This window comes from Lissotriton helveticus, chromosome 3_1 (assembly GCF_964261635.1).
Source record: "Lissotriton helveticus chromosome 3_1, aLisHel1.1, whole genome shotgun sequence".
NCBI lineage: Eukaryota > Metazoa > Chordata > Amphibia > Caudata > Salamandridae > Lissotriton > Lissotriton helveticus.
The window spans coordinates 1,898,065,169-1,898,072,680 of NC_136061.1; the positions used below are offsets into that span (position 1 = coordinate 1,898,065,169).

Genomic DNA, 7,512 nt, shown 5'->3' on the forward strand with positions numbered 1-7,512 from the left:
TTAAGACAGCCCTTCTAAAGGCACGTGCCACTCAATTACGCTATTATTCTGCTAAATTGAGTAGATTTTTGTGGGGAGTCACTTCGGCTCAGCACACACATCGCTGTAGGCTCCAGCACACTTGCTGGGCTCAAGAACACAGCACAACAATTTGGTCATTCTGTGTACTACAGTGCTCCATGGCAACTATTTATGGCACTTCACTTTGTACTATAGTGTAGATGCTGCAACTGTTGTGATGCGTCACATCGGCTCAGCACACATTGCTGAAAGCTGCAGCACTCTTGCTGGGCTCAAAATAGCCTGCACAAAATTTGGTCGCTCCGTGTACAACAGTGCTCCTGTTTATGGCGCATAACTTTGTACCATTTGATGACAACTGATAATTTGCCTCCGGATCTCAGAAATACGGTGAAGCCTGAAGCCTGCGACTTGTCAGGAAAGGACATAGGTCTCATAAAACGAGTTGAGCCTGTCCACATAAATGTTAAACCTAATGCTGAGCACCCAAGAATGCCTCAGTAAACGATTGCTGGGATTACCACAGTGATTGAGTCAATGATACAGCAAGGAAACTTTAAAGAGATAATGGGGAGACCATGTAACTCACCCATCATGGGCTTGTAGAAGCCTATTGGTAAATATTGCATAGTGCAGGACCTGAGAAAGATTAATAACATTGTTGTTCTCTGTTGTCCCATGGTACCAAATCGAGCTTTGATTTTATTTCAGATTCCATGTGAGGCTGAGTGGTTTACAGTGATGAATTTGTGCAAGCATTTTTCTCTATTCCCTTGTGTGAAGACAGGCAGAACATTTTCGCTCCGCAGTTCCAGAACCATATTTTGGTGTGGTGCTGAGTCCCACAGGAGTATACAGAAAGTCCCTCCATCTTTAATCTGATTCTTAAGAAAAACCTTGAGGCCCTATTTATTCCCTGTAACTCTGTCCTGGTGCAATACATAGATGATTTACTAGTTGCATCAGATACCCAAGAAGCTTGTAAACAAGACCGCCACCCTGGCGGTCACATCCTGTATTTTTAACATTGCGGCGGATGCTGCTTCAAGCAGTACCCGCCGCAATGTTAAAAAATGCATGTTTACCTTTGCATGCACGAAGCTGCAGGCACTGCGTGATGCCTGCCGATTCGTGCACCCAAAGGCAGGGGGGTACCATAGGTACCCCCCATGTGCAACCCCCACCCCCCTTCACCCCTGGGGGCCCGCAACAGGCCCCCAAACAAAAGACCGTATGCCTTTCCACAGCGGAAATTCCGCCGTGGAAAGGCATAGGACCGCAGACATCCTAATATGCCTGGCGGTGTCTGATAGACACCGCCAGCCATGTTACAGCTTTTCGGCCGCGGTCGGAAAGCGACCGCTGCGGAAAAGCGGCGGACTGAAAAAAGATGCCCCAGCCATCCTAATCTGGCGGGGGGTCTTTTCTCAGTCCGCAGCGGATAATCCGCATCCTCCGGGCCGGCGGTGGCTTCTGCCGGCCCGGAGGATGCGGATTATCCGCTATCATAATGGGCCCCTTAGTGTGCAACAGTGCTCCCCGGCAACTATTTATGGAGCATAACTTTGTACTTAGACGACATTTATTTACATCCAGTCAACACCATTGGAATGACTGCGAAGAGCATAACTGCCGCTCGCTCACGCTCGCTGGGCTCAAAAACAAATTGCACAACACTTTGGTCATTCGGTGTACAACAGTGCTCCCTGGCAACCCTTTATGGAGCATCACTTTGTACTATTATGCAGGTGTTGCAGCTGTTGTGATGAATCACTCTGCTCAGCATACACATCGCCGAAGCCCGAAGCACGCTTGCTGGGCTCAAAAACAGCGTGCGCAACACTTTTGGTCATTCTGTGTACACCAGTGCTCCCCGGCAACTATTTAAGGAGCATAATTTTTTTTTTACATAGACAACATTTATTTACACCCAATCGCCTCCATTGGAGTGAATGTGAAGAGCGTAACTGCTGCTTGCTCCCGCTCGCTGGGCTCAAAAACAAATTGCACAATAATTTGGTCATTCCGTATACAACAGTGTTCCCCGGCAACGATTTATGGAGCATCATGTTCTACTTAGACTACATTTATTTACTCCCAGTCGAAACCATTTGTGTGAATGTGAAGAGCATACTGCTGCTCGCTGGGCTCAACATCAATTGCACAACAGGAGATAATCAAAAGCACAGGTGCACCATAAAACAAACAGTTTTTCAACAGTCACTAGGTAAATATGAATGTCCAGCAAGTCCGTTTTGTTCAAGATGATTTATTTTTCAACAAAGTGAAAATAGAACAGCCGAAGCGTTTCGTCCCAGCCGGGACTTCTTCAGGGCTGTGTTTACAAAAAGATAAGAAAAATAAACATACAATTAAAAGATGGTACATTGCAACACCCAGCCGAGTATACAATGGTCCCATGCATTAAAAACAAAGTGCATCTACACTGTGCAGATAATACGTGCTAATTGGGTGAGAGCCTTTACATTGTTGCATTTCTGGAGTCTAGCCAGTCAATGATACCATAAGTTAACATTGTACAAACATATATTGTTTTTTGTGTTATAACTGTTATAAAAAAAGGAATGTACATCCATTGGGAACTCAAAGTTTGGGGGTGAGAGTATACATTGACAATATATGATGTGCAGTTTGTTTATGGATGGGACATAAACCTCTCTTCATATTTAACAAAGAAAGTGCACACCCTAATAACATGAGTGCCTTTCGGTACCCCAAGACTATGGGGCTCAAGAACAAGGAAATGCACCTACCAATGGAAAATTCAATGTCCAGAATGTGATGACAAAAACCAGCAAGAGTTGTTGGAACCAGCTGTGTGGCAGACCGCTCTGTCAATCCCTATGTTAACTTATGGTATCATTGACTGGCTAGACTCCAGAAATGCAACAATGTAAAGGCTCTCACCCAATTAGCACGTATTATCTGCACAGTGTAGATGCACTTTGTTTTTAATGCATGGGACCATTGTATACTCGCTGGGTGTTGCAATGTACCATCTTTTAATTGTATGTTTATTTTTCTTATCTTTTTGTAAACACAGCCCTGAAGAAGTCCCGGCTGGGACGAAACGCGTCGGCTGTTCTATTTTCACTTTGTTGAAAAATAAATCATCTTGAACAAAACGGACTTGCTGGACATTCATATTTACCTAGTGACTGTTGAAAAACTGTTTGTTTTATGGTGCACCTGTGCTTTTGATTATCTCCTGTTTTAGTTCTGTTTGAACTGGCACTGTGTTGGCGGGTGTCATATCAGTGTGCACATGATCCCCACCTAAGGGTTAAAATAAGGGGAATCTTCCTATATAAGTGGTATATTTTTGTATCAGGTGCATTAATTTCAAGGTTCCGCCATCCATCATGCCTTAAAAAATCAATTGCACAACACTTTGCTCATTCCATGCACAACCATGTTCCTCGGCAACTATTTATGGAGCATCACTTTGTACTTAGACGACATTTATTTACACCATGTCAACACCATTTGAGTTAATGTGAAGAGCATAAGGGATTTGCACCCACTGGCAGCTGACTATCCGACTTCTAAAATATGGGATTCTCGGCACACTGCATGATTTTACACATCTTGCTGCAAGATTATCTCCAGCCGTCTATATTTCATTCCCATTTGATATAATACTGGACATTACCCGCTAAACCCGCAAGTCAAGATTGAGTTACAGATTGAGAGTAAAAGACTGAGTTTCCCCCATCTGCTGGCGCCCTTCGCTGTTGTTCTGGCGGTGGCTACCGACGCTGCTGGAGCCTCCTGTAAGGCAGCAAGAGGGAACTATAATGTGCTGCCGGCGAAGTAGCTAGCTTGTTCCTGTATCAAACATGCTGCCCTCGGGGTAGGAACAGAGGCTACCCCGGGTATATATTGGTGAAAATTGGACAGGAGCATGTTAACTACTGTGCGCACAGTCCGCAGTGTAAACGGTCTGGCGCATCCTAACCTTACTCCCACCAGGAAACACCTCACCTGCCCCCTATAGTGGCATCAAAGAATACTATAGGATGGTTCGAGTTTGCTGCCGGGGCGCCATGCTTATGACTATGGCCCGGAAACAGGACAGTTTACCATGGTTCAGGGTTTCACGACATACCCGCTAAGCATAGTCGATAGGGAGGGTTTGTTACGGGGTGAAATGAGGTAAGGCACCCGCCATGGTGTCAGCATTATGATGCATCAGACCCGCTCTCAGCCTGCTGGGTTTCTAGCATCCGGCAACCATTGTCGCTTCTGTTATTTCCTTTTACATATCTCGCAGATAATTCTATTTATTTACACCATGTCAACACCATTTGATTTAATGTGAAGAGCATAAGGGATTTGCACCCACTGGCAGCTGACTATCCGACTTCTAAAATATAGGATTCTCGGCACACTGCATGATTCTACACATCTAGCTGCAAGCTTATCTCCAGCCGTCTATATTTCATTCCCATTTGATATAATACCGGACATTACCCACTAAAACCGCAAGTCAAGATTGAGTTACAGATTGAGAGTAAGAGACTGAGTTTCCCCCATCTGCTGGCGCCCTTCGCTGTTGTTCTGGCGGTGGCTACCGACGCTGCTGGAGCCTCCTGTAAGGCAGCAAGAGGGAACTATAATGTGCTGCCGGCGAAGTTGCTAGCTTGTTCCTGTATCAAACATGCCGCCCTCGGGGCAGGAACAGAGGCTACCCCGGGTATATATATTGGTGAAAATTGGACAGGAGCATGTTAACTACTGTGCGCACAGTCCGCGGCATAAACGGTCTGGCGCATCCTAACCTTACTCCCACCAGGAAACACCTCACCTGCCCCATATAGTGGCGTCAAAAAATACTATAGGATGGCTTGAGTTTGCTGCCGGGGCGGCCATGCTTATGACTATGGCCCGGAAACAGGACAGTTTACCATGGTGCAGGGTTTCACGACATACCCGCTAAGCATAGACGATACAGAGGGTTTGTTACGGGTAAAATGAGGTAAGGCACCCGCCATGGTGTCAGCATTATGATGCATCAGACCCGCTCTCAGCCTGCTGGGCTTCCAGCATCCGGCAACCATTGTCGCTACTGTTATTTCCTTTTACATATCTCACACACAATTCTACTGCTAAGACAGTCAGAACAGGATGAATATGAAAACTAGCAGGGTGACCGGCCTGAAACGCCGCCACTCTCTCTCTCGTTGAGCCCTTACCCTGCCACTGCTTTTGGCAGCAAAAGCCTCTTCATCTTCGACTGCTGCCTGGGGAGCTGGGGGTCATGCCTGCGTCTCGCGACCTCGAACCTTCGGTCCATTCCGCCCCGATGTTCCATGCCCCAGCGGAGGCCGGGACGTCCGCAGTGTCTCGGTACTTCTTGTGGTTGCCGGGCTCCTTGCTTTCTCCTGCTGGCAGGGGTCACTCTTTGCTGTTCCCTGGGTCGCGACGGAGACGAGACGGTAGCTGCAGTAAAAGCAACTTCCTTACCCCATGTCGCGGGGGGCTTGGGTAGTAAACAGACTTGGAAATCCGCCAGCGCCATTCGAAATTCGCCGGCGCCGCTCTCCCAGCTCCCTGGTGCAAAGGTGAACTGCCCAGGGGGAGCATCGCCTTATAACCCCCTCCCCCTTCCTCCCCTTCCTTTGTCCTTGGAAGGGTGGGGGAGGGAGCAGGCCTCGGCGCGTTTCGCCAGGCAGCACGAATCAACGCCAACCGGATTCGTTCCCTAGGGGCTCTGGCAGCCGTTATGGCGCAGCCTTCGAGGTCCCCTTCGGGGGCGGCCTCTGCTAAAACCTCTGGAATTACATAATACTGCTATTCCAACTTTGAGACTTTCTGAAAACTGGCAGAGCTTTGAAATGCAGGTCTTTAATGCCATGCAAAGGCTAGAAGTGGTCTTGTGGGGATTTTATAAGCATTCTTCGAAGTTGTTCTTATTGTATTTCACAAAATGGATTACCTTTCTACCCTTTTCATTTCATCTCCTTTTTTCAAGTTAGTCGAACTATTTTTGAAAGAATAAATAGAATTATCGTTAGAAGCAATACAGTCACTGGTTCCTGCTTGCATACTATCATTATATCATCCTGCATTGCAGAAAATATGCAGCAACAAATTCTAAGGTCAAATATTAGATTGGATGAATGAGGTGAAAAAGGTCTAAAGTAATTCTGGAGCTCTATTACAAATCGGAAATAAATTCCCGTATGTTCATGTGGTGCTACGTCCAAAAAGAGAGACCAAATAGCTAAATATTTATTTATATTATTTTTAATCAATGTTGTTTCGTCTACACATTGACCCACCGTAGGTCCAGCAAGAGTCAGGTGAATTTATGTGCTGAAGCAGAACCCTTGCTGCTGTGAGAAGATGCTAGAATTAATGTGCCAAACTGAGAGTGTAAAACGTAGGCTGTCTATTCATCTCTACATCTCCAAGTATTAAGATTTTCAGATCCTTGGGACTGTCAGAGGTCGCTATTAACAATCAATATGCCACCATTGCGAATGTCGTATTGAAGCCAGCGGCAAAACTATTACATAAATTGAGTTAAGTTGTGCATCTATAACAGATTTTGTGGAAATGTATTTTCCTTTAACTAGTGCAGAGATATTCAATTTGTTGCTATAGCCCAGTGTTTTGCCAAGCTGCTTCTGAAATACCTGTTGTTCTATTATTTATGTCACTCCACCTTAGATTGCCAAAAGAGATGGGAAACGCTCTATTTTCAAATGGACAATAAAACAAACCAACTAGGTCTTGATTATATACAATAGGTTTTAAAGCGCCCATTCAGTGAATAGTGTCATAATAAAGCTCAAAACACGAGTTAAGATAACCAAACAAAGGAACATTCTAACATGCTTGCTGTTGGTGGACGTTTTTAAACCACCTTTTCACACTACTGTCACAAAAACCAGCTCCGCAGTATTCTGGCGTGGTAGCACACCAGGGAGGCATTCGGCTTCTCCTGGTGGGCCCAATGATGAATCATGTCACCAACCAGGGTGGTGAGTGAGGCTTCCTGAAAAAAGTCAATGATATTTCTTTCTTTCACCTTTCTCCCTTGTTTGTGCTTACATATATATAACGATTGACACTCATAAGTACATGAGAGCTCATCAAGCATGCCAATCTCCAAAGCCTTGTCTTTACCTACTCCTTTCTCCAAACAGATGATTCTAAAACACGTTTTTCACAGTTGCTTGTCCTAAAAGTGCAGTAGTGGCGGTAGTTAGGAAAGGACAGCAGGTTAGCTAATCCACCAGCCTTTCATCACTCCTGGCCCCTGCTACCTGCAAAGGAAGATGAAGGCTCCACCTCATCCCTTTCAGGTTTCCCTCTATCTTTTGTGGCCAACTGGTGCTATCAGGGACACAGACAGTCCCACAAACAGCAGGTGTATTACTAATTTAGTCCTTAATAGAGTTAGTCCCTCACATATATAGAAGCATACTGCATTTACCAGAATGCAATGGGTTGAACTGTGCT

General features: G+C 45.6%; 1 protein-coding gene across 1 annotated transcript in view; it reads right to left on the reverse strand.

Annotated features, from left to right (window-relative positions):
• The window catches only part of TESMIN (testis expressed metallothionein like protein), a 1,592,961-nt gene extending 1,587,404 nt beyond the window's left edge, over positions 1–5,557 (reverse strand). The window contains exon 1 of the mRNA XM_078682880.1: positions 5,238–5,557. The gene's annotated coding sequence lies outside the window, so the exon portion shown is untranslated. The remainder of the gene's footprint in view (positions 1–5,237) is intronic.
• Between the last annotated feature and the right edge of the window lie 1,955 nt (positions 5,558–7,512).